The following is a 26,760-nucleotide window of genomic DNA, read 5'->3' on the forward strand; positions in this document are numbered from 1 at the left end:
TTAACCTCCCTAAGCCTCAGTTTATTCATCTGCAAACTGGGTGTCATGACACTCCTGAGACCCAATTAGGTAATATTCATTCATTCATCCAATCATTCATTCATTCAACCCACATTTATTAAGCACCTCCATGAGCCAAGTCCTGTTCTGAGTACTTGGGACACATCAGTGAACAAACAGAAAAGAAAAAGGGCCTGGGCACGGTGGCTCATGCCTGTAATTCTAGCACTTTGGGAGGCCAAGACAGGCAGATTGCTTGAGCTCAGGAGTTCAAGACCATCCCGGGCAACATGGGGAAACCCCATGTCTACAAAAAATACAAAAATTAGCCGGGCATGGTGGTACACGCCTGTAGCCCCAGCTACTCAGGAGGCTAAAGTGGGAGGATCACTTGAGCCTGGGAGGTCGAGGGTGCAGTGAGCCAAGATGGCGCCACTGCGCTCCACCCTGGGCAATGGAACGAGACCCTGTCTCAAAAAAAAAAAAAAGAAAAAGGCTCTCTGACAAAGCTTACTGATCCTAGCCCTGTGCCTGGCCCAGTGTGGGTATTCCATAAATGCCCCCCACTCTAAGCCCGAATCACTGACCCACATCATACTCCCATATTGAAATTCTTCCTTTGGCAGAAGATTCATTGTCCCCCAGGAGAAGAGTCTAAATCTGCCTCCTCCCCGCATCCAGCCCTCCCCTCATCCTCGAGTTTCTCAGAATGAGGCCTCTCCTCCTGCACAGGCCAGTCCTCAACTTCCGCTCCTATCCCAGGGCCCCTCTTGCCCTGGTCAGATGGTCCCATGGCCGCCTGCTGTGGCTCCCAGACCACCGGCTCCCACATCAATCACACTGCTAGGATGTGCCCCAGCTTGCCACTGCCTCTCCTATTAGTTCAACATACACCTCTTGGGTGCCCAGCATGGGCCAGGAGTGGACTGCCCTAGGACAGGGCACCACCTGGGCTGCGCTTCCTCCTTCAAAGGTCTGGGCACACATGGGAACACGGCAGCCTCAGCTCACAACCAGGGACTAGCTCACCTCGCCAATGTATACAAAAAATCAACACAGTACCAGCAGAAGCAGCCTCCGCACTTTCCTGCTAACAAGTATGAAATCAAAGTGACAATGATTCACCTGAAATCTCAGCACTGCTCTCACTAGCCAGGAATAAATGAATGCTCACTGTCATTTCTGAGACTCTGCTAAAACCAGGAACCATATGCAGTGCTTTATGTGTTATTTCACGTGATCCTCACAACACTATGAGGTGGATATCCAGGGCCCCACTTGACTCCCCACTCTCTTTTTGTTTGTTTGAGACAAGGTCTCACTCTGTTGCACAGGCTGGAGTGCAGTGGCACTATTATGGTTCACTGCAGCCTCTACTACCCAGGCTCAAATGATCCTCCCACTTCAGCCTCCTGAGTAGCTAGGACTACAGGTGTACGCCACCACGCCCAGCCAATTTTTTGTATTTTTTTGTAGAGACGGGGTCTCATCATGCTGCCCAGGCTGGTCTCCAAGTCCTAGGATCAAGTGATCCACCCACTTCAGCCTCCCAAAGTGCTGGGATTACAGGTGTGAGCCACTACACCCAACCCCGACTCAATCTTGAGGCTCCCAGGGGAGCTGCTCCACCTGCAATGGCTAATATCATACTGGGCACTAACAAGTCTTCAATAAATGTTGGTTGGATTGAACTGAATCTGAAAACTGAGGCTGAGAGAGGCAAAGCGACTTGTCCAAGGTCACATAGCTAGGGAGTAGGTCAGCCAAGCTATGACCCAGGTCTGTGCAGCTCTGATGCCTTTGCTCGGCCTCCCTTGGAACCTTCCCGATTGAGCAGCTGTGGTCGACAGCTAACAGGAGCTCTGCCAGGACAGGCTTTCCAGGGCAAAAGGCACTGCCATCTCAGAGCCCCAAGAAAGGAGAAGCAAGGGCCACAGGAGACCGTATTAGGGAAAAGTAAAAGAAAGGAAAACAAAAAGTGGAAGGGCCAGCCTTGTAAGTCATGTGCCCCAGAATATTCCTTCATAGCTGGCTCCAGGGCAGGCCAGGGAGGCCAGGACACCCGACAGCCCCAGGGACCTACGCCAAGGAGCTAGGAGTGCAGCATCGGGATCGGGTGGGCCTCAGGCTGGGGGTCAGCCTGGCTCTGCCACCAGCGCCCATCGACGCTGGGCAAGTCACTTCTGCTGTCAGGGTTTGTGAGTTTCCCCCTCTGCGAGACAGGAGAGGAAGGCACTCAGAACTGCAGAGGGCCCGTTGGGGCTGCCTCTGACTGCAAGGCTGCGGGGGGCAGGACCAAGGAAAAGCCAGCATCTCCCTCTCCTCCCAGTCAAGCCTGGCCCCACTCCCAGTGCCCTCACTGTGGAGCTGACGCCCGCTTCTGCCCCATCTCCAGCTGCCCACAGAACCGTGAGAGACTGCTCCCGGGCTGCCAGCATGATGGGGCGGGGGGGAGGTGCAGGGCAGGGGAAGCAGCCCTCAATCGCCTTTGAGGCCCACTGGTTGCTCTCAGACTTAGAAGACAGTCATCTGAGGTTCTGGGCAGGGGAAACCACCTTACTGAGCACCTACTACGCGCTGGGAGCTTTGCAGACACCATCTCACTTTAGCCTCACAATGCACTCTGAAGTAAGGCTTGTTATTCCCATCTTTGGAGGGAGCCCCAAAGGCTGAGCAAGGCAAAGGCACCTGCCCAAGACCACACAGCTACTAAGACCCAAGATTCAAACCCAGTCCTGGAGCCCCTAAACCTGTGTTCTCACTCTTGCTCACGTGTCAGCTCCCAGAGGACAGAAACTGTGGCTCCTCCCTGGGTGTCCCCACAGTGCCTCCTGGCAGGTCTTCAAGAGATGCTTGAGGGCCAGGCGCAGTGGCTCACGCCTGTAATCCCAGCACTTTGGGAGGCCAAGGTGGGCAGATCACCTGAGATCGGGAGTTCGAGACCAGCCTGACCAACATGGAGAAACCCCACCTCTACTAAAAATACAAAATTAGCTGGGCGTGGTGGTGCATGCCTGTAATCCCAGCTATTCAGGAGGCTGAAGCAGGAAAATCTATTGAACCCAGAAGGCAGAGGTTGTGGTGAGCCGAGATCGTGCCATTGTACTCCAGCCTGGGCAACAAGAGTGAAACTCCGTCTCAAAAAAAAGAAAAAGATCGTTGTTTGGCTGGCCGGGTGGTTACTCCCAAATCCCAGCCCAGGCCCCATTACTGCACTCAAGTGTCCTGGGCTGGTTCCTGCCTATCAGGGACCCCAAACCAGCCTGGCCCCACTTCACAAAAGGGGCATTTGAGGCCCAGGCAAAGTGGAGCCAGAAAGCAAACCTCAGGTGCCTCTGATACACATAGCATTGCCTTGTGACCCTAACAGCAAGGAGAGAGCTGGAGATCCAGGTGGGGAAAGTGTGGACTTTGCAGGGAGGCACTCCTGGGTTCTAGCCATAGGCCCATTTCTCATTAACTGTGTAAACCGAGCTGGCCTCCTCCTGATGTCTTGGTTTCCTCCTCTGCTGTAAAATAGATACAGCAGCCCCTGCCCCCGGACAGTGGTGCGAATTCAGTACAATCACCTGGCACAAAGCGGGTGACCTCGTTCCCCTGGAGGGCACCTGCTTACCTTGGCCATCAGCTGGGGGAAGAGGGGGACACTCGGAGCCTAGCCGTCCCCCAAGAAGCCAGCCCAAACAGGTTTGCATTTGGAGCTATGCGTGTGGGTTAATATTTACCTGCTTGTGAACCAAATCTTGCAGGGCATCAGGCATGCCTGAGTCACCCAACCCTGAGAATTCAAATCAAGCAGGAACATGAGGTGTGGAGGGACAGGAGTGCTGAACCCAGGGCAGGCACCAGAAACCTCAGTCTCTCCCAGGCACCCAGACCCAGTGTGGCTGGAGGAGGACAGTCACCCTCCCCAGCACTCCTGCAAATGAAATGGCACCAGCCTGACCCTCTGCCCCTGTAGCACCTTGTTCTGAAGACCCTGGGCCCCAGTCACATGACGGTCCCTTTCCTTAGGAACCTGCAACAGTGAGGGCAACTAAGGGAAAAGGCCAGGGCCAAGAGAGGTGGCCCTACAGACCCCACAGACTGACCCCCAGGCATGGCCATCCAGGCCACCCTAGCAAATGAAGATTTCACTCCTCCTGTTTAGAGTTTTCCTACCTCAATCGTAAGCCCAATGCAGAGAATGAGCCATCAGACCCAGTGACTCCTCCCAGCGGCCCTGGGGGGTGTCGGTCCCCTATTCACAGATGACAAATCTGAGCTCAGAGCATTGAATCAGCCTGCCAAGGTCTCTACAATCAGTCAGAGGTAGGGGTGGGATTCCAAGCAGGTCTTCTGGCTCCAAGGCTAATAAATACCCAGCCCCTTCTAGTGTCCCGCCCCTGTGACAGGGCTGCCTCCAAAGCTCCACACCGACGCTGCCTTGTGTCGATACTTACCATGTACCAGGATTGCACTAAGTGCTTTACCAGAAATAACTCCTAATCGTCCCAACAGCCATATGAGATAGGGACTGATATTATCCCCAACTGAATAACTGAACTGAAACAGAAAGGTTGAGACACTTGCCCCAGGACACACAGCTGACAAATGGCAGAAGTAAGACTCCACATCAGGCAGTCTGATTCCAGAGGCCAAGGCTCTTAGCTGCCACAGCATCCACCACTCTCCCCACATCATTCTGCTCCCCCCACACCCCAACTGAGGCCGGGCCCTGTGGGTTGCAGGAAATTCACTGGTGGAAAGGAGTCATCAGCTTTCATGAATGCAAAGGCTCCAATCTACACAAGAAAAGAGCTGAAAGCCGAGGAAGCTGGGGAAGGGCCCCTCAGCCCTCCCCACCATTCTCCCTGCCCAGCCCAGGGAGCCTGTGGCACAGTGTTGTCCCCTGCCTGGACCCTATCTGTGGCCCCACAGAGCCACAGCTCCTCAGTGAGGTTCACAGGGCATCCTTTCTGACTCATCTCCCCATTCACTGACAACTCATGTTGGCTAAGCATCTACTGAGGCCCAGACCTTGTGGGGCCACTTGCAAAACCAAAGAGAACCTGAGTGTCAAGAGAGGAAAAGGTCCCCACCTGCCCCAGCCATGATGACCTGCCTTCCCAAAGGCAAGACCCTTCCAGGGCCTGAAAGCCATTCCCCACCTCATCTGCCTGGGCCACACCCAAATACACTTTGCTTAGCACATGCAGCTGGCATCAGAGCAGTCTCCCATGATGACCACTGGGACAGACAGCTGGCCACTTGTCCCTCTGGGCACCTAACACTCTGGACTGGAATCATTTGCTTAGTTTTCTGACAGCCCACTAGACTGTGAGTTCCTTGAAGGCAAGAATAATGCCTTTCATTTCTGTCTCTCCAATACCCAGGGCAGTCCTTAGCATGCCGAAGAGATTCAAGAGATGATGGGTGGATGAGTGGGTGAATAAATGGGTGGGTGGGCGGATGGATAGATGAATGAATGAGTAGGTGGATGGGTAGATAAATGGATGAATGGATGGGCAGGCGGATGGATGGATGGATGGATGGATGGATGGATGGATGGGTGGATGGATGGATGGATGCATAGATGGATGGATGGATAAATGGACGAATGGATGAGTGAATGGATGGATGGATGGACAAACGGGTAGACAGATGGACAGATGGACAGATGGATGCATGGGTGGGTGGGTAAATGAATGGAGAGATGAATGAATGGGCGAGTGGGTGGATGGTGGGGAGGAAGAGTCAATGGATGACAGGAGAATGTAAGTAGTGGTCAGAGGACACTGTGCCCAGGGCTCTATTTCAGTGTGGAATTTACTGGAGCTCAGCAACCCAGGAATCCTAGCTTTACCCCAAGTATTTAGTCTGACCCAACCATTTCCTTGCTACGTGTTTCCCCAGCCTGGCCAATCATCCCTATGTAATCACCGTCTGTCTCCTTTACCAAGCCATAGAGCAGGTGACATAATGTCCGAGACTGTGTCTGGCCTTACAATTACATGAGTCCTTCCCCGGACCTAGGCCATCTTCCCCTGGGCCTAGGCCATTCCATCACAGGCCTCGAGACATACTTGTCGAACGAATGATAAATTAACAAGAGACCTGAGAAGCTTTTCAAACATGGGGATTCCGCGGTCCCAGCCGAGATCTGCTGCTTCAGAATCTCTAAGGATGAGGCTCAGGAATTCCTATTTTGTTCAAAAGCTTCCTGGCAATTCTGACAATCAGCCAGGTTTGGGACACACCAGTGTGTGGGAAGAGGAGTCACTAGCTCTTGAAGGCTGATACTGCAGGTGAGGGCATCCAACACAGAGCCCGTCACCAACCCCAAAAGGTTAGCATGTTCCTACGCGTTTTCTTTTTGTTTTTTTGGTTTGTTTTTTTTTTTTTTTTTTTTGAGATGGAGTCTGGCTGTGTCACCCAGGCTGGAGTGCAATGGCACAATCTTGCCTCACTGCAACCTCCCCCTCCTGGGTTCAAGCAATTCTCCTGCCTCAGCCTCCTGAGTAGCTGGGATTACAGGTGCATGCCACCACACCCAGCTAATTTTCGTATTTTTAGTAGAGACAAGGTTTCACCATGTTGCCCAGGCTGGTCTCAAACTCCTGATCTCAAGTGATCCATCCACCTCAGCGTCCCAAAGTGCTGGGATTATAGGCCTGAGCCACTGCACTTGGCCACATTTTCTTTTTTTTTTTTTTTAAGAGATGGGTTCTTGCTATGTTGTCCGAACTGGAGGGCAGCAGCTATTCACAAGCACAATCACAGCATATTGCACCTCTTACTCCTGGACTCAAGTGATCCTCCTGCGTTAGCCTCCTGATTAGCTGGGACTATAGGCAAGTGCTGCTGTGCCCAGCCTTTCCTAAGGCTCAAAGAGTCTAACGGCCTTTTTCAAAAAGTGGTCCTTGAACTACTGACTTCAGAGTCACCTGAGTGAAGGGGAGGCTTCTTTTAAATGCAGACGCTAAGCTCCTGATACCAACCTATAATACTAGAGTCTCTTGGGATGAGGCCCAAGAATCTGCCTTCTTAGCAGGCTTGTCTGGGTGACCCTGGCTCACATTAACATATGAGAATTACTGGCTCTCGGTTCCCAGGGTGCTTAGGCCACCTGCCAGTCTCCAGCATCTTCGCACACACTGTGCCTTCTGAGAGAGAAAAGTTCCTGATGGGGAAAGCCTTGGTGGACCCCAAGAAACCCAGCAAACCAGGGTGTGGCCAAAAGGTACGAAATGTACCTATTCCTCCATTACTCAGTTCACAGAACGTCAACCCTGAAGGCAATCAACAAATCACTAAGCCCAGGCCTTCATTTCACAGATGAGGAAACTGAGGCCCAGAGAGGACTGTGCCTTGCCCAAGGTCATAAAAGGGTGAATGACAGAGCCAAGCTTACCCCCATGCTCCCAGGCCCACCCCCATGCTCCCAGGCCCCCCCTGTGCTCCCAGGCCCCCCCCCCCCCCCGCCGTGCTCCCAGGCCCACCCCCGTGCTCCCAGGCTCACCTCCATGCTCCCAGCCTCCCCCTGTGCTCCCAGGCCCCTCTCCGGGCTCCCAGCCTCCCCCAATGCTCCCAGGCCCCCCATATGCTCCCAGGCCCCCCTGTGTTTCCAGGCCCCCCCCCATGCTCCCAGGCTCATCCCTGTGTTCCCAGGCCCACCCCCGTGCTCCCAGGCTCAACCCCGTGCTCCCAGGCTGCCCTAACCTAATTGGGAGTCTCTGCTTCTCCCTCGCCATCCTCTTTGCCTCCAAATATGCTCCCAGGTGAGCCAGCGTCCCTGGGAAGAGCCTTTGTAGGGCAGCTGCTGCTGCCCAAGACATCTCAGCCAGTCTTCCTGCCCCACAAAGGCAGGGTGGCTCCAATTACAGGAGCCTGACCTTCCTCCCAGGAAGGCTCCCGCTGTAAAGCAATGGGTGTTCCAGGGTAGAAGGGACACGAGAGAAAGAAGCAAGAACAGATGCAGGTGGGGCATGGTTATGGTGCTGCTGACCCCAGAGGGGGGTTGACTGTCACAGCTCAGTAGATGTGTCCCCCAAAACTCCATAATCAGTCCACAGTGTCTGAGTTTAAAAGCTTAAACAGGCCAGGCGTGGTGGCTCACACCTGTAATCCCAGCACTTTGGGAGGCCAAGGTGGGTGGATCACCTGAGGTCAGGAGTTCAAGACCAGCCTGACCAACATGGAGAAACCCCGTCTCTACTAAAAATACAAAGTTATCTGGGCATGGTGGTGTGCACCTGTAATCCCAGCTGCTTGAGAGGCTAAGAAAGCATTTAATCCAGGAGGCAGAGGTTGCAATGAGCTGAGATCATGCCATTACACTCCAACCTAGGAGACAGAGCAAGACTATCTCAAAAAAAAAAAATAAAAGTAGTTTAAACAGTCCTGAGAAACCACTGACACCAGTGTTGTCAATCTGTATATTTGGGGAAACATCTGTGCCCTGAAATATGTCAATAGGTGCTCATTGGGAGAAAAAAAAAAGCATTCAATACTCAAAGAACAATGGAAAACCACAGCAGAAGTCTCCCTGCTGGAGAATAACAATACTCCACATGTTAAAGGCACTGAGAAGTGCTGCAATTTCAGAATCTGCTTAAACCATGACGCAGCTAAAGGAACTTGGAGGCTAAGAGGAGTAACGTGCCTTGCCCAGAGTCATCCACCTAGGAAGAGGAGGAGGTGGGACTTGGGTACAGTCTACCCATATTGGCAACACACATGCTTAGGATTTAGCAAGATGATTCCTTTATTATTGTTGCTGTTTGTTCTTGTTCTCCTGATTGGAGAAAGAGAAGGCAAATAGCATAGTGCCTGGTCAGAAAGTCATGCCCATGAAAGTGGCCAGGGTCGGGCACAGTGGCTCATGCCTCTAATCCAGGCACTTTGGGAGGCCAAGGCAAAAAGACCGCTTGAACGCAGGAGTTTGAGACCAGCCTGGGCAACGTGGCACAACCCCATCCCTACAAAAAAATGCAAAAACTAGCTTAGCATGTTGGCATGTGCCTGTAGCTCCAGCTACTCGGTAGGCTGAGGTGGGTTGAAGGATCACCTGAGCCCAGGAAATCGAGGCTGCAGTGAGCTGTGATCATGCCACTGTGTTCCAGCCTGGGCGACAGAGCAAGACCCTGTCAAAAAAAAAAAAAAAAGGAAGGAAGGAAAGGAGGGAGGGAGGGAGGCTGAGGATTCAGCTTCCCAAAATCCCCTTCTATTGCTGGGTCTGGCATCATGGGCTGTGTGACCTAGGGTAAGTCCCAGCCCCTCTCTGGGACTGAGATGTCCTATGTGTGGACTGGATGATCCCTGAAAACTCTTCTAGCTCTGCTGTCTGACCCTCAGCTCCTCTGTCTCCCTCCCTGCCAGCCGCATCCTGTCCCTGCTCCCAAGTCCCCTTCTCTGTAAATAGCTGAGGCCTGCCCCCTGGGCTGGGCTCCTTGGCAAGGCTGAGCTCTGGCCAATGGTGGGCTAAGCACTGTTCCTCCCTGCCCAGCCCCTCACCATCCTCACTGTGACTCACCCATTTAGTGTTTCCAGATCTGACACAACATCATTTCTCAAGGGCGGATGAACTGGGTGGATTTTTGCATCTGGGGCCCAGGAGAACGGGTTTTACAGAGAGCTCCAAGTGATGGGACGTGAGGTAGAGAGGCCGTACCCACCCCCACAAGGAAGCACCTAGCAAACGTATCCTCTGCACTTCCTCTGGTCTTTGAAGTCCAGCTTTCATATACAGGTCATGCAATCACTTGACCCTTGGGAAAGTTAGCTAAACGTTTTGTGTCTCAGTTCTCACATCTAACATGGAGCTAATCATACTCGCCTCCCTGTTGAGTAGGCAAAAAAATAATACATGACGCAGCCAGCACAGTGCCTGGCACCCAGTGGTACTCAAGTGATAGTCGTCATCATACGCTGCTATTAAGCTATATATTTTTTATTTTTTAGAGACAGGGTCTCACTCTGCTGCCCAGGCTGGAGTGCAGTGATGCCATCATAGCTCACTGCAGCCTCAACCTCCTGGGCTCAAGCCGTCTTTCCGCCTCAGCCTCCTGAGTAGCTGGGACTACAGGTGCCCACCATCATGCCTGGCTAATTTTTGTTTTTTGGCTTTTTTTTAAAGATGGGGTCTCACTATGTTGCCCAGGCTGGTCTTGAACTCCGGGGCTCAAGCGACACTCCCACCTCAGCCTCCCAAAGTGCTGGGATTACAGGCATGAGCCACCACCCTCAAACTACAGTGTATCAAACTATAGAGGGTTCACTGAATTGTTTTCTCATCTCAATCTCCTCGAGTCCCACAGGCAATAGAGGACAGGAAGTAGAAAAAGGTGGCAAATGTTTGACTCACATATTCCTAGAAACCTGAAATCTTACACTTATGAATTATTAGAATTGGTAGAGACTCTAGATTCTCAATCTACCCATCTCACAGAAGAGGAAACTGAGGCTTAGGGTAAAGGCAGGGGGCAAAGTGAAATGTTGCCCAAGCTCTTCTGGCTGGTCCAAGGAAGAAGTGGGATTAGAACCCAGGCAACTGGCTCCCAGTCCAGTCCCCCTCTGAGGCCCTGGAGGAGTGAAAAGAGCAGAAGGCCAGGAGTCTGGGATGCTGGGGTTCTGGTCCCGGGTCTGCCCCACTTGGCTGAAAGATGATGAGCCAGGGGCTGAGGCCCACTGGAGCTCCAAGGCTTCGTGATAAAACTTAAGGGGTTGTAGGGATTGGGGTGTCCCAAAGTCAAGTGGGCAGAAGGCTAGTGCCCCACAGGATCCTATCAAGTGATTTGCCAAGGAAGGGACTCATGCTCAGCTGAACAAAGTTTGACGGGGACCACAGGGATTTCAGGGGAGGGCTCCTGAGTTAGAGGGTCGGGTTCAAATTCTGCCATTTACTAGCTGTGTGACCTGGGACAAAATATCTACCCTTTCTATTCCTTAGCTGTGTCATCTATAAAATGAAGATAATGACCATCCATACCTCACAAGATGACAAGGGATTGAAACAAGAGGCTGGACACGGTGGCTCACGCCTGTAACCCCAGCACTTTGGGAGGCTGAGGGGAGCAGATTACTGGAGGTCAGGAGTTTGAGACCAGCCTGGCTGATATGGTGAAACTCTGTATCTGCTAAAAAAAAAAAAAAAAAAAAAAAAAAAAAAAAAAAAAAAACACGAAAATTAGCCGGCTGTGGTAGCATGCACCTGTAGTCCCAGCTACTTGGGAGGCTGAGGCAGGAGAATCACTTGAACCTGGGAAGCAGAGGTTGCAGTGAGCCAAGATCATGCCACTGCACTGCAGCTGGGTGACACAGTGAGATTCTATCTCAAAAGAAAAAAAAAAAGATAGATTGAAACAAGATCATGTGTGGTACCTGGCACACTTCAGGCCTACAGTGGACACTGGTTATTACTTCAGTCCTATTGGTCACGTTTCATATTATCTCTACTTTACAGGCGAGGGAACCAAGACTGCAGAGAGGTGAGACAGCTGCCCAAAGTGACAGAGCTCATAGCACAGGGCTCTGGGAAGTGATCCCCATCTCCCCCTCCCCCCGCCCTCTGCCTGGCATCTGCCCTTCCCAGCGGGGACTGCCTCCCTCACTGGCCTCATGTGACCTGTTAATCGAATCCTGCACCAGCTCCATGGAGTTTTCCCATCACTCGCTGGGGAGGAAGCAGATGCCCAGGAAACTGCTTAAATAACCCGTGCAGCTCTGGGAAAGCCCCAGCCCTGGCTCCCAGCAGCAGCCCAGCTCCTCCTGCCCAGAAGCACCAACTGTTCTCTGAGACTGCAAAAAGGCAATGTTTAAAGCCACACGGGGACTGTGGACGGTGACCTTCAACTCAAGCCTCCAGTGAGCCCCTCCCTGGGGTTACTCACCATCCACTTCCACCCCTGGGACTGTGGTTGTTTTAGTTAGGAGATCAGTCCCAGCCTGGATGCCCGGGCACGCTGTGAGACCTCAGGCAAGTTGCTTAACCTCTCTGACTCGGAAATCTTTTTGGAAAAGAAAAATGAGCAGAATTTGGGAAGAAGTAAGGAAGCAGCAGGGTTCAGAGAATGACCTAGGAATCAGAGAGCCTTTTAACAGCCTTGAAAGCTCTCCCTGGTAACTCTCCTGTCCCTTGCAGCCCAATCTCTACCCCGAACAAAAAATTCTAATCCCGACCCCCCTGCACCCTCCCTGACATGGCCCTGCTATTCCCTCCCCTGAGCCTTGGCACATGCCTGGATGCCTCCTGCTTCCTGACCTAACTCTACCTTTTCCACTGCTTGGCTTGGACACTCCCCTGGGAAGCCTCCTCGGAGCCCCTCCACCTGCATCAGGCACCGCCCACCCTTCAGCTGTTGCCCATCCGCCTCCCTCACCAGATTAAGGGGCGCCACACCTTACTCATCTTGGAATCTCCAGTTTCTTGCCCAGTGCACAGCATTCAGTAGGTGCTTAGTAAATATGTGTTGGGAGGAGAGGAATGCAAGGACAGACAAATGAAAACAAATTAAAGAAACCACAAGCTTTGGAATCCTCCTCTGCAACATGGGAATGCCGTGGGCAAAGGAGGTGGACTGCCCCCCTTGGTGTGAATCCTCACTCCCCACGCAGTCGTGCACCTGCTGGCAGGTGCACTGGGTCACCTCTGGGCCTCTTTCTGCTTCGATAAGGTGAGACGCATAATAGCACCTGCACCTCACAGACTTATTGTGAGGACCAGGGGCCGATCCTCCCCAGGTGTTTAGTTCAGCACCTGGCACTAAAGGTAAGTTCCTTGCACCCATCTTCCCCTAGCTCCCAGGCTGCCTGCCCTGGCTCCTCCTCCTCCACCAGACTATAAATATAAGAGCTCCCAGAGCTCACCTCCCTGTGGAGGGATCTCTCCTCTGAATTGTCCCTCTGGGTGGTCACACCTGTCCCCTTTATATGTTAAGGATGCCCAAGTTTGCATCTCCAGCCCAGAGGCCCTCACTACCCCCTTGGACTTCTTTGGGGTTTTTTGGCTTTTTTTTTTTTCTTTTTTGAGATGGAGTTTCGCTCTTGTTGCCCACATACTGCAATGGCACAGTCTCAGCTCACTGCAAGCTCCACCCTCCTGGGTTCGAGCAATTCTCCTGCCTCAGCCCCTGAGTAGCTGGGATGACAGACGCCCGCCACCACACCTGGCTAATTTTTGTATTTTCAGTAGAGATGGGGTTTCACCATGTTGCCCAGGCTGGTCTCGAACTCCTGACCTCAAGTGATCCTCCCGCCTTGGCCTCCCAAAGTGCTGGGATTACAGGCGTGAGCCACTGTGCCCGGCCTACCCCCTTGGACTTCTAACCAGCCTCTCAATGTGAACCTGCCCCAAACCTAACCCTTGGTTTCTCCAAAAGCCATGCTCCTCACTCCCTCTTAACCGTCTCCTTTCATGACACCACCACTCACTCAGAGACTCAAAAGAAGAATCTAGAAGTCATGCTCAGTTCTTCTCTTTCCCTCACCCCTGTGTACAATCCACCAGAAATTCCAGTTGATTCCAGCTGATATATAACCCAAACCCAAGACTTTTCTCCTATTCCACTGCCAAATGGGAACCTTTCCTTGCCTTTCCTCTGGTTCCCAGCTCCACCCCTCCACCCTGGCTCTCTACAGCCAATTCTCCTCCCAGCAGACATGGGATCTTTTGCAAAGGTAAATCAGTCCCTCCCTGCCCTTGACCCTGCGAATGTTCGTAGTCTTGTTTGCTGGACCATGGGTTATTGGAGCGTAAAACTTCACCATATCTTTATACCCATCCATCACCCCACAGCACTGAGTCAAGTGCTTCCACATCATAGGCACTTGGTAAATTATTTTTGAATAAATTATTGGAAAAAGGTGAATTTCTTAACAGAGTTTTTACTAGCTGGAATCTTGGAACTATATTTCATTAGTAAAGGTATTTATGGGAAGTGGAAAACAAACCTCCGATGGTTTCCTTTTGCACCTAGAGTAACAGTCCTAACTAACATGGCCTCTTCCACACCCTCCTAAACAGGCCAAGTTCATCTGGCCTCAGGGCTTTTGCATTTGCTGTAGCTCCTACCCGGAATACTTTTCCCTCAGATCCTTGCAGGGGGAGCTCCTGCTTGTCATTCAGGTCTGGCTTAAATGTCTCTCTTCAGAGAGGCCTCCCTGACCACCTGCAGCTAATGAATCCTGTACCCCCACCCCCACATACACCCTCTCTACCCCTCATCCCCAGTTATCACCATCCACCAGTCTGTTTCCTTCACAGGACTTAATGCATAACATGTGGTTACTTTATAAATTTGATGTGTTTGATTTTTGTCTCCTCCACCATCATATAAGACTCACAAGGCTGGGCACCGTGGCTCACACCTGTAATCCCAGCACTTTGGGAGGCTGAGGTGGGAGAATCACTTGAGGTCAGGAGTTCGAGACCAGCCTGGCCAACATAGTGAAACCCCATCTCTACTAAAAATACAAAACTTAGCCAGGTATAGTGGCAGGCGCCTGTAATCCCATCTACTCAGGAGGCTGAGGCTGGAGAATCGCTCGAACCCAGGATGCAGTGAGCCAAGATCATGCCATCACACTCCAGCCTGGGTGACAGAGCAACACTCCATCTCAAAAACAAAAACAAAAACAAAACCACCAGGGCAAGGTTAAGGTCAGCTTGCTCACTGTTGTAACTGAAAAGGATCAGAATATGCCATCCCAGGGCCAGAAGTGGTGGTTCACACCTATAGTCCCAGCACTTTGGGAGGCTGAGGCAGGAGAATCATTTGAGGTCAGGAGTTCGAGACCAGCCTGGCCAACATGGTGAAACCCTGTCTCTACTAAAAATACAAAAATTAGCTGAGTGTGGTGGTGCGCACCTGTAATCCCATCTACTCAGGAGGCTGAGGCTGGAGAATTGCTTGAACCCAGGAGGCAGAGGATGCAGTGAGCCAAGACCATTGCACTCCAGCCTGGGCAACAGAGCAAGATGCTGTCTCAAAAAAAAAAAAAAAAAAAAGAATTATTTTGAGCTCAAGGTACTTGAGCAGCAGCCGATACAGGAAGAGCTCTTTGCCTCCCCTTTTCTGCCTAAAAGCAGGGCACACATTTCCCTTTGTAAAGGTGACATAAATTTCCATTTGCAAAGGTGTACCCCTCTACCTTACTTTATCTGCATAACAAACCTTACTAAACCACCCTTATCTACCATACATTTCCTGGTCACTTTCCTGAAATTTACTGACCCCTAAGAGTCCAATACTTTTCTTTTGTCTCCTCACTTCTCCACAATTTATCGCCCTTTGTTAAAATGTTACGTAAGCTCCTGGGTCTAACTGCCTCTTTGGATTTTCATTTCTTTTCTATGGAGACCCCTTACAGTAAAAAAATACATATATAGTAACATTAAATAAAATCTATATGCCTTTTCTCCTATTAATCTGTCTTTTGTCAGTTTAATTCATAGGCTCTATCATAGAACCTAACAGGGTAGAAGAAAAGATATTCCTCCCCTACATGACAAAAGCCAACGTTACTAAGCTTTGACCTGGGCCACGCAATATCATGAGCATCCTACCTGCCCTTTCTTGTCAAATCTCCATGCCTTATGACACAGCTACTAGTGTTATCCCTATTCCACAGATGAGAAAACAGATAAGAGAAGGGTCAAGTGAGTTGCCCAAGGCCCAACATAGAAAGAGCCCCAGCAGGGAGCAGGGTACCCCTCTACTCCCAGCGTCTACTCCCAGAACCCAACACAGCCTCTCCCTTTGTGGGCCCTAAATAGATACTTGCCAAATGAGTAAATGAATCACTGAATACATGAATGATATGCACCACAATATTGAGAGAGGCTGTCTTCAGGTGGCAAAATGATTTCCATTTTCTTCTCTCTGTATTTTCTCTGTGTTTTCTTCAGTGGTCATGCGATACATGTATAACTTAAAGTAAAACAAATGCCTGTTTTAAAAGAAATTCAAAGGTTGTGGGTAATGTCTAGGTTCAGGAATATTTTTCTTCAATTTCAGGAGACTGTTATTTTCCTACTTAATTTAACCATTGTTTTTCTAGGGAAATTGAATAAAAAGCCCACATTTCCAAAGCTCACTCCAAGTCTGCCCACTTCAAACAATGAAGAGAGGGGAGTAATGAGAGCTGGCTCCCGCCTTGTATGCTAATGGCCGGGATTCTGGGATGCATACCAATCAGCCAGCGACTAGAACCAGGACTTTTACAGAGAGGAGGGCACTCTGGGGCCAGGCTCTCAAGGAGAAAGAGGGGTTCCAAAACTCAGAAATGCCACCTCATCTTGGGCCCAACATGCCAACATGGGCTGGCACCATCACAAACCACCTGCACTGCCCTGGACTGGGGATGTATCTGCAAGAAGGTGGTGTTGGGGCCTGGTCTGAGACCACCCTCTCAACCAACAGGCCAGTGGGAAGATGAACCCCATGGCAGGGAGCTCAGTGCTGGCTCTAAACAAGAGGTGGGCAGACCCTGGGCCTGTGGCCAAGTGGTCAACTATCCTTCCCCATTTTCCATAGCATATGGGCACTGCTGCTAGGGGCTGTCAAAGGCACAGCCGGGCCAGGCCCTGGGAGGGTTGGCGCTGCTCAAGGAAAGACACAGAGTGGAGAGGCAGGACTCTGGGGCGAGCAGAATGTGGTGCTTCTAACTCTTGGTTGCACAACCCTGGGCAAGTTCAATGGAGGCAAAACAGAGATAATGATGCACCCCACCTCTTGGAGTAGCTGAGAACTGAGAAAGCTCCCACGAGCCATGCACTACCAAGGTGCCTGCCACTCTGCAATTATGAGCCATTAGTATTAGCTCTTTCCTGACACCAGGCCTAGGGGGCCCGTGTGGGTACCAGAATTCTATTCTCATCCTTGCCCCTGAGCCACAAGGTAACAAACCCAGCTATGACCAGACTGGGCCTTGCCAACACTGAATTAAAAAAACATACATTAACTCCGAACTAAGAAAGGCAAAGTGTGCTGAGATTCCAGGCTTGTGATGAATCTCTCCCTCCCCTCCTCAAAGGGAAAAGGAAAACCGCATAAAGGAGGGAGCACGGGACTGCAGAAAGATCTCAGGGCCTGCCGGGTTCAAATCCTGCCACTTACAAACACAGTACCCTTGGATAAGTCTCTGAGACTCAATTTCCTCATCGATAAGATCGGAAAATAGGACCTACTTGCAGGATCGGCATGGAAATTAAATGAATTGATGCATGAAAAATATCTGGCACCTATAGGCATAAAGTCAAAATCAGTTGCCTTTAAGCAAACAAGTTCTCAATTATCTGCCTAAATGAAGGACAGAAGCAGCTTTTCTGGTATCAATTAGCAATGGGGGGAGAACAGGAGACCCCTCTTCCCAATTAAGTTTTGTGCTTGATATTAACATGGATTTTTTTTGAGAATCCACCAGCCACAGATGCAGGGGCTGGAAGACCAGCAAGCTTCAGGGACAGCAGGAAACTACCAAGGAACCTTAAAGATTTTCAGGGAAGCAGGGTGATCCACACAGCACAAGGCCCCTGACAGGTGAGGTTTGTCAGATTTCCTTTGCTGGCACCCAGATGATGCTGTGCCTCCTGACTTGAGGAAGGTTCAATGCTTCCCCTACTCTGTTTCAAGCCCTGCAGACTTTTGATTCACCTGACACCAGAGCCAGACTGAACTCTCAATAATTCATGCCTCTGAGCCTTTGCACATGCCATTCCTTCTGGGTAGAGAAAACACACATTAACTCCCCTGGGTAGAAGGAGCAGCATGTGCAAAGGTTCAGAGGCATGAATTGTTTCCCTCTCCCTACCCCATTCCCCTGCTACACTCCGCACATCCCTCCACTGTATGTAACATGTGCACATGTCCATCTTCCAACCAGAGATCACAGGATGTACAAGAGCAACCGTCTGCCTCTACTCTCTCATGCAGGTCCTGAATCCATATGGACAGGTCATGCCCACTGTTGCCTATGTTAGCTTTAGCCACCCATGTCCTGGACATCACAACTCCACAAGCCCCAAGCTACTTAACTTGTCCACGGTCTGTCCTCAGACGCCACTGCTGCTTTTCCTCCCAGATGCCTGAGTCATCCTGAATAGGGTTACTCAATGGCAAAGTCAGCTCTCAATTAACTGAATTTCCTCCTTGTCCCATTTCCTCTCTTCCTGGTGCATGGTAACAACTCACTTGCTGGAATGGAGAGCTCCTGCGATTTGAGGGCAATTTACAACCTCTATCACCAAAGCAGGCCCTGCCCAGCAGCTGCCCCTCAGCAATGAGGACACTAAGATCAGTCCTGGAGCGCCATCACACCAAAATGTAAGTTCAAAGGGAGGGACTGAGTTGCTCATTGCTGGATTCCCAGTGGTGTGCTGGTAAACAGGCTCTTCAGGGGAAAAGATTCTGATTTGCAGTGTTTACCAATTTCTGTGATATAAATACTCTCACTCTGGCCAATTTCAAGCTGCCAACGTGACATCACTGAATGGAGTTGAGATATGCAGTAGCACACCACTACGTACATTACACCCACACCCACACCCACACTCACACCCCCTGATATGGTTTGTCTGTGTCCCCCCCCCAAATCTCATCTTGAATTGTAGCTCCCATAATCCCTGCATGTCATGGGAGGGACATGGTAGGAGGTAATTGAATCACAGGGGCAGGTTTTCCCCATGCTGTTCTCATGATAGTGAATAAGTCTCCCAAGACCTGATGGTTTCATAAAGGACAGTTCCCCTGCACAGGCTCTCTTGCCTGCCACCATGTAAGATGTGCCTTTGCTCCTCCTTCGCCTTCTACCATGATTGTGAGACCTCCCCAGCCATGTGGAACTGTGAGTCCATTAAATCTCTTTTTCTTTACAAATTACCTAGTCTCGGGTATTTCTTCATAGCAGTATGAAAATAGCAGTATGAAAAAGAACTAATACACTCCCCAACACACACACACACAAAGCAGCAAATAACCACAAAAGCACAGGTAATAGTAGAATAAAATAATTAGGAAAAAAAATTGAGTATTTATTACATTATAAAATATAATTTACAGGCTGGGCGTGGTGGCTCACGCCTGTAATCCCAGCACTTTGGGAGGCTGAGGTGGGCAGATCACCTGAGGTCAGGAGTTTGAGACCAGCCTGGCCAACATGGTGAAACCCCATCTCTACTAAAAGTACAAAAATTAGCCAGGAGTAGTGGTGCGCGCCTGTAGTCCCAGCTACTTGGGAGGCTGAGGCATGAGAATCGCTTGAACGTGCGTGGGAGGCAGAGGTTGTAGTGAGCCGAGATCATGCCATTGCACTCCAGCCTGAGCAACAAGAGCCAAAACTCCATCTCAAAAAAAAAATTATTATTTATATATATATATACACACATATATATGTATAAAATTTATGGCCAGGCACAGTGGCTCATAACTGTAATTCCAGCACTTTGAGAGGCTGAGGCAGGTGGACCACCTGAGGTCAGGAGTTCAAGACCAGCCTGGCCAACATAGTGAAACCCCATCTCTACTAAAATACAAAAAATTAGCCAGGTGTGGTGGCGGGCACCTGTAATCCCAGCTACTGTAATCCCAGAGGCTGAGGCAGGAGAATCACTTGAACCCAGGAGGTGGAGGTTGCAGTGAGCAGAGATCACGCCACTGCATTCCAGCCTGAGCAACAAGAGTGAAACTCCATCTCAAAAATATATAATAATAGCCAGGCGCGGTGGCTCATGCCTGTAATCCCAGCACTTTGGGAGGCTGAGGCAGGTGGATCACCTGACGTCAGGAGTTTGAGACCAGCCTGGCCAACATGGTAAAACCCCGTCTCTACTAAAAATACAAAAATTAGCCGGGCGTGGTGGCAGGCACCTGTAATTCCAGCTACTCAGGGGGCTGAGGCAGGAGAATCACTTGAAACCAGGGGGCGGTGGTTGCAGTGAGCTGAGATTGTACCATTTCACTCCAGCCTGGGCAAAAGAGCGAGACTCCATCTCAAAAAACAAACAAACAAACAATATATATATATATATATATATATATAATTTACTTAATGATGAATGTATATACTCAAAAAAAAAATTTTTTTTTTGAGACGGAGTTTTATTCTTGTCCCCCAGGCTGGAGTACAATGGCACAACCTCGGCTCACTGCAACCTCCGCCTCCTGGGTTCAAGCAATTCTCCTGCCTCAGACTCCCGAGTAGCTGGGATTACAGGCATGGGATTACAGGTTGGCCAGGCTAGTCTCGAACTCCCGACCTCAGGTGATCTGCCTGCCTTGGCCTCCCAAAGTGCTGGGATTACATGCATGAGCCACCGCTCCTGGCCTCATAATTTTTTATAATGGCTGTGTTTAACAACCGGCTCATAAAATTCCTAAAATTTAGCAATCAGCTCTTATGTGTAGGTATAAGCCGGCTCCCAACTCACCACTGCCCAGGACCCAGCAGAGGCTCTGTAAGGACCAGTCACTCCTGGGAATGTCATCAGACCAGGGTCCTGAATGAAAATGGCTCTGATGCCCTCCACTGAGGTAGAGAGAAGAACCCTCTGGGACACTGCAAGGAAGGCGCTGAGCTGGGCCCAAGGTGGCACCGTGGGGTGGAACAACTCTGGCACACTCAGTTGTTAAAGAGCCTGATTCTCTCCTGGACTTTAGACCCCTTGAGGGCAAGAACAGTGGCTCATTCACCCTTGTCTAGCCGGGTGACAGGAATACAAAAGGCATTGGAGACAGTTGTGCAGAAGAAAGCAAGGACCGAGTGGCCAGGGAGTCCCAGGCTGAGTGCTGGCTCCTTCGCTGACTCACTTCAGCAGTGACCTTCGGCAGTCACTTAAATGCTGTATGCTGATGTTCCTCATCTGTAAGATGGATATGAACCCATCTCCCTGCCTAACTACTAGGGTGTTGTCAAAACAAAGAGATAGCAGATATGAAAGTGCAATATAAATCCACGTTATTATCTTATCATGGCATATATATCATTTACTTTATCTTTTCAAAATTAATCATAGAAGATTACATGTATTCTTTCCACTCTGTTCCTTCTCAGTGTGTAAGAGGTACACGCTTAAAGCATCTAGCCCAACACCTGGCACTCAGCATATATTATAAATGTCTGTTAATTAATATACTATTTCCCCAAGTAACAGTACACTTTCCTCATATATATATATTTTTTAAGACAGGGTCTCCCTCTGTCACTTAAGCTGTAGTACGGTGGCACAATCACAGCTCACTGCAGCCTCGAACTTCCAGGCTCAAGTGATCCTCCCATCTCAGCCTCCTGAGTAGCTGGGACTACAGGCGTGCACCAGCACATCCAACAAATTTTTAAAATTTTTTGTAGAGACGTGGTCTCCTGTGTTGCCCAGGCTGGTCCCAAACACCTGCGCTCAAGTGATCCTCCCACCTGAGGCTCCTAAAGTGCTGGGATTACAAGCATGAGCCACCATGCTCAATCTTCTTCTTTCCTTTTTTTTTTTTTCTTTTGAGATAGAATCTCATTCTGTTACCCAGGCTGGAGTGCAGTGGCACAATCTTGGTTCACTGTAACCTCCACCTCCCGGGTTCAAGCGACCTTCCCACCTCAGCCTCCCAAATAGCTGGGATTACAGACGTGCACCACCACACCCAGCTAATTTCTGTTTTTGTTTTTGTTTTGAAATGGAGTTTCGCTCTTGTCACCCAAGCTGGAGTGCAATGGTGCGATCTTGGCTCACTGCAACCTGCACTTCCCAGGTTCAAGCGATTCTCCTGCTTCAGCCTCCTGAGTAGCTGGGACTACAGGCATGCGCCACTATGCCCAGCTAATTTTATATTTTTAGTAGAGATGGGGTTTCGCCATGTTGGCCAGGCTAGTCTTGAACTCCTGACCTCAGGTAATCCGCCCACCTCAGCCTCCCAAAGTGCTGGGATTACAGACATGAGCTACTGAGCCTGGCCATGATTTTTGCATTTTTAGTAAAGACAGGGTTTCACCATGTTGGCCAAGCTGATCTCAAACTCCTGACCTCAAGTGATCCACCCAACTTGGCCTCCCAAAGTGCTGGGATTACAAGGGTGAGCCACCACACCCAACCTCCTCTTATACTAACCTGGTACCTGGGCCCCAGAGCAGCCCTCCAGCTTTCCCCTCTCCCCAGACTCCACCAGAGTTAAAACTTGAAACAGAATTCGGGAACCATTAGTTATTGGACATGCATTTATTCAGCAACTATGTGCAGCGCACTCACTATGCACCAGGCCCTGTTCTGAGCTGTGATCAAGGACAGACATGGCCCCTGCTGCACTGGAAGACTGAAAAAAGCCCCCCGCCCCCACAACTGGGGCAGGAACCCTCAGAGCACTGGGGCTACCCTGGCTCACTGGAGAGGAAGTAGCTCCCGAGTGAGAAATCAAAGAGGTGAAGGATGGGACCCACTTCCTGGATAGAGAGAACAGCCCACAGAGGCTCTTTGGTGGAAGGGGAAGGGACAGGGGGCCTCAGGAAGGCAAGCGCCTGGGGACAGAGCGAGCATCAGATTCGGGCACCCCAGGAAGCCTTCCTTACAGGAGGGTTCTGAGCTTCAGCCTGAGGGCCCGATGAAGGGGAAGGGCAGTCCCCAGCCCACAGTCACAGGGAGCTTGGAGATTTCCGGAGGCTGACCTGCTTTCTAGTCTGTGTGTCCAGGGCCTGAACACCGTGGGGGGCACAGTGCTGGGCGGATGCTGGGAAGAGCTATGCATTTTAATGAGCCCGCACAACCTGCCCTCTCTCCCCAGAACCCGAGGAGGAGCAGATGGGGCTCCCGGCAGGTGGGGCGTGGCTTCCCAGTAGCATCCTTAAGGGAGGCCAAGGACTCTGGGGCAGAAACTGAGCTCCAAAGCCAGTGGGAAAGTGCAGCCCACCAGCCACCACCTCTCTACTTGGCACTGATGCAACGCAGGGCCTCCTGGCTTTCAGGGCCAAAGGAAGATTCGAGACCCCCGCCCCAGGGCCCCGCTTTGGGAGAGGGAGGAAGAATTGTCCCCATGCCGCCTACAGTCAGGCCTGCTCTCCCTCTCAGAGGCCATCCCAGGGACTCCAGGGGGGCTGGTCTTCATCTAGGGCCCTCCCTGACATATATCCCTGTTCCAGGGAGGATCCGGGACTGGCGGCTCCGCAGCCACGGCCTCCGGCTGACCCGGCATCCTCTCCTCCCACAGTCTCCTCCTGCAGGAGGCCGTCCCGTTCCGCCTCTGGGCGGGGGTCCAGGGTGGGAGAGGCTGACTCACCACAGAGGCGACAGGGGCACTCCCTGACTTCACCCGATCCCAGGGACCCCCAAGGTCAGCGCAGGAAGAATTGGACCACAGGGGAAAGTGAGGCACAGGGTGGGGGTGGGGGTTCCCAAACTGTCCTGACTCCAGCCGGCTGGAGGCCACACACACACACAAGCTGAAGCACAAAGGCCACTCGCCCTAGTAACACCAGAACTCCGGTGACACAAGGAGAGACCCACACAGAGGGCAGACGCGGGCTCGGGGCTCTCACACCCAGACACAGGGACACAGCGGCGGACACGGCCCCCGCCCGCCCACGGCGACACGCCCAGGACACCCGGAGGACCCTGGCGCCTGGAGCGCCTCCCGCGCACTCGCAGACTCCGGCATACGCGAGGATCCCGCGGAGGCAGGGCCCCCGCGCTCACTCACCCACCTCGGCTGCCCGGGCCCGCGCCTTTGTCGTCCGCGCCGCTCACAAAGGCGCCCGGCGGCCGGCGCCGCGCCTCCAGCTCCGCAGGCCGCCGCGGGCGCCCATGGCCGGGACGGCGCCCCCACCGCCGCAGCCGCCGCCACCCGAGCCAATGGCCGCGCCGCCCGCCCGCCCGCGAGGTCCGGGCCCGCCGGGACTGCGCCCGCGCCCGCCGCGCTCCGAGGCCTGGTCCCGCCGCCGCCGCCGTGCGCGACGCGGCGCCGCCCCCGCCCGCCCGGTCCCGGGGCGCCGCGGCTGAGGTCACCGCTTAACCCCTGGTGGCCGGGGCAGCGGCCGCCGCGCCCCCTCCCTGCTCCCGGCGCGCCGCGAGGGAGACGTGGCCTCCCCCGACCCGCTGCGAGCCCCCAGCGGTCCCGGCAGCCCACCGGCCCCCCACAGTACAGGGGGGAAACTGAGGCCCGCGGGGATGGGGCCAGGCCCCGGCCACACGGCGACCTCCTCGCTCCTTCACCTACCCCGGGGTCCCCACTTCCCGCCTCCCGGTTCTCCTTCCCCGGTTCTCCGCGGGGAGACCCCGCAGGCGCGCAGGGTGCTGGCTTCTCCTCCCCCACTTCAACATTTTGCCCTGAGGTTCCCCCAAAAGGGTGAGAATCCTGGGCCGGCCCCAGGGGAAACCCTAGACTTATGACCTGCCCCTCAACCAGTCTTGGCGGCCCCGTATTGCCCCCCACCCCCGCCATGGCAACATGGGGAACCTTGCAGCCATGCAGCCTAACCTCCAAGAACAACCCTGGCGGGTTCAGGCATTGGCGGCTTTGAGACCGACAACACCCCAGTGATGTAGCCCCATTTTCCCCAGGAGAAAACTGAGGCTCAGAACTGAGAGTAACTTGGCAAAGCTCACTGAGCAGCAAAGTGCTGAGACTGAGATCCTAGCATTCCCCTGCCTTTGCAGCTCCAAAGCTGCCAAACACTAGGTACTCCCTCCTGAAATTCCAAAGAGGGCCTCTGGATATGATGCAATTAATTACAGTTATCAGGTCATTAATTAAGATTATCCGCGTTGTTGTTAAACACTCCCCCGCTACCTCTCTATTTGCAAGGAAATTCACACGCGGGCTTATCAGCAATTACTCCTGGGTTGATAATGATAAGTTCTGCAGCCTCCAAAGGGTACAGGTGCACGTAGGTTGAAATCATTTTCAGCTTGTGTTCCTTACAGTCCACAGCCGGCAAAAACTTTTTTTTTTTTTTTTTTAACTACTCCCTATTTGTCAGGCACCAGCCTCAGGGGCTACCAGTGAGACAAGGAACCAGACAGACCCCAGCCCCGCCCCCTCGGAGCTCATAGGCTTAGGAGAAGACACAAATAAACAAACGGCTACAGTACAGTGAGACAAGCCACACAGGCCACGCACTGAAATCATCTTATTCACCGACTTGTTGGTTTGTTTATTGTCCCTCTCGACACAAGAACATAAGCACCACAGAGCTGTCCTGAGCCCCAGGCTAGGGCAACACTGGCTCATAGTTTAAGTAGGCAGGAGATATTCTTTGAGCATGTTTGCTCTGTTCCAGACATCGTTCTAGGCACGCAGGAGACACCAGTGAACACAACAGGCACGGCCCCTGCCCTGCTGTGAATAAATGATGGCAGGACAGCAGACAGGAGAGGTTTGGGGCTGCTAGCAAAGCAGGAAGAAGACTTCAGATGTCCATTGAGTGACCTCAGGCTCATGGCATTAAGCTTTGGACCAGAAATGGACTTTTGAGTCCTGCCATCATAGCCAGAGCCAAGTACACGTCCCAGACCAGCATCGCAGTCTTTCACAATGTACTCCAACCCCTTCCTTGGCTATGTTTTTTTTCTTTCTTTGTTTTTTTTTAAGAGACTGGGTCTTGCCCTGTGGCTCAGGCTGGCACAATCAGCTCACCGTAACCTCAAACTCCTAGGCTCAAGCAATCCTCCTGCCTCAGCCTGCAAGTAGCTGGCACTACAGGTGCGGGCATGGTGGTGCCTGTAGTGCCTATATTGCCAGGTAGCCATGCCTGGCTCATTTTTTTTTTCTTTTCTTTTCTTTTTTTTTTTTTTTTTTTTTTTGTAGAGATGGTGGTCTTACCATGTTGTCCAGGCTGGTCTTGAACTCCTGGGCTCAAGAGATCATCCCATCTTGGCCTCCCAAAGTGCTGGGATTACAGGTGTGAATCACCGTGCCCGGCCTTCTTTATTGTCTTATTTCCCATCTGATCCTGAAATGTCTGACGCCTCCAGCTCAGGATGCCCCTTACCTTCTTTGGTTGTACTAAGTCTTACCCTCCTGTCTGAGAACCAACACAAGGCCCAGAATCTCCAGGAGGCCTTTTCACTGGCCTCCTCCATTCCCTGACCTCTCCCTCCTCTGAGCTCTATAGCACCTAGTCCTTTTGTTGTAAGTTGGCTCTGGGTGCATAACTGATTTGACCCATCTAGCTTGAGGGCAGCTATGATACAGCCTTGAGGGCAGGGGCCATGCCCCAGACCCCCGTTGTGCCCTCAGAGCCCAGCACAGGTTAGGGGCACACTCTTTAGAGGATCGTAATGGATTCTAAAGGACACCCTAGAACCCTTATCAATATAACCCTCTGGGTCTAGGGTTCCAAACCACCTGCTCATAAAACAAATTGAGTCTGCAGAAGCATTTTGTTTTGCCCACAGTGGTTTTGTTGTTGTTAGTTGCCATCATTTAATCACTGGGAGATTTCCCATAAAAAGTCAGATTGCAGCCAGGAGCAGTGGCTAATGCCTGTAATCCCAGCAATTTAGGAGGCCAAAGCAAGAGGATTGCTTGAGGCCAGGCATTTTAGACCAGCCTGGGCAACATAGGGAGACCCCTGTCTCTACAAAAATAAAATAAAATAAAATAAAATAAAATAAGAATCTAGCCAGATGCGGTAGTGCATGCCTATAGTCCCAGCTACTCAGGTGGCTGAGGTGGGAGGATCACTTGAGCCCAGGAGTTTGAGGCTGCAGTGAGCCATGATCCCACCACTGCACCCCAGCCTAGGCAACAGCATGACTCTGTCTCTGAAAAAAAAAAAATTAAAAGCCAGATTTCTAGCTTCTCTTAA

At 51.7% G+C, this 26,760-nt stretch overlaps 1 protein-coding gene across 3 annotated transcripts in view; it reads right to left on the reverse strand.

Moving 5' to 3' along the window:
• The window catches only part of ARHGEF10L (Rho guanine nucleotide exchange factor 10 like), a 177,453-nt gene that overhangs the window by 134,114 nt on the left and 16,579 nt on the right, over nucleotides 1-26,760 (reverse strand). Inside the window, exon 1 of one of the 3 annotated variants that reach the window (XM_054679881.2) lies at nucleotides 23,656-23,862. The exons of 1 other annotated variant lie outside the window; for it this stretch is intronic. The gene's annotated coding sequence lies outside the window, so the exon portion shown is untranslated. Of the gene's footprint in view, nucleotides 1-23,651; nucleotides 23,863-26,760 lie in introns of those variants that run through there. One more of the 3 variants, XM_054679883.2, reaches the window with a different exon arrangement.

The sequence above is a fragment of the Pan troglodytes genome, chromosome 1 (genome assembly GCF_028858775.2).
Source record: "Pan troglodytes isolate AG18354 chromosome 1, NHGRI_mPanTro3-v2.0_pri, whole genome shotgun sequence".
Classification (NCBI taxonomy): Eukaryota; Metazoa; Chordata; class Mammalia; order Primates; family Hominidae; genus Pan; species Pan troglodytes.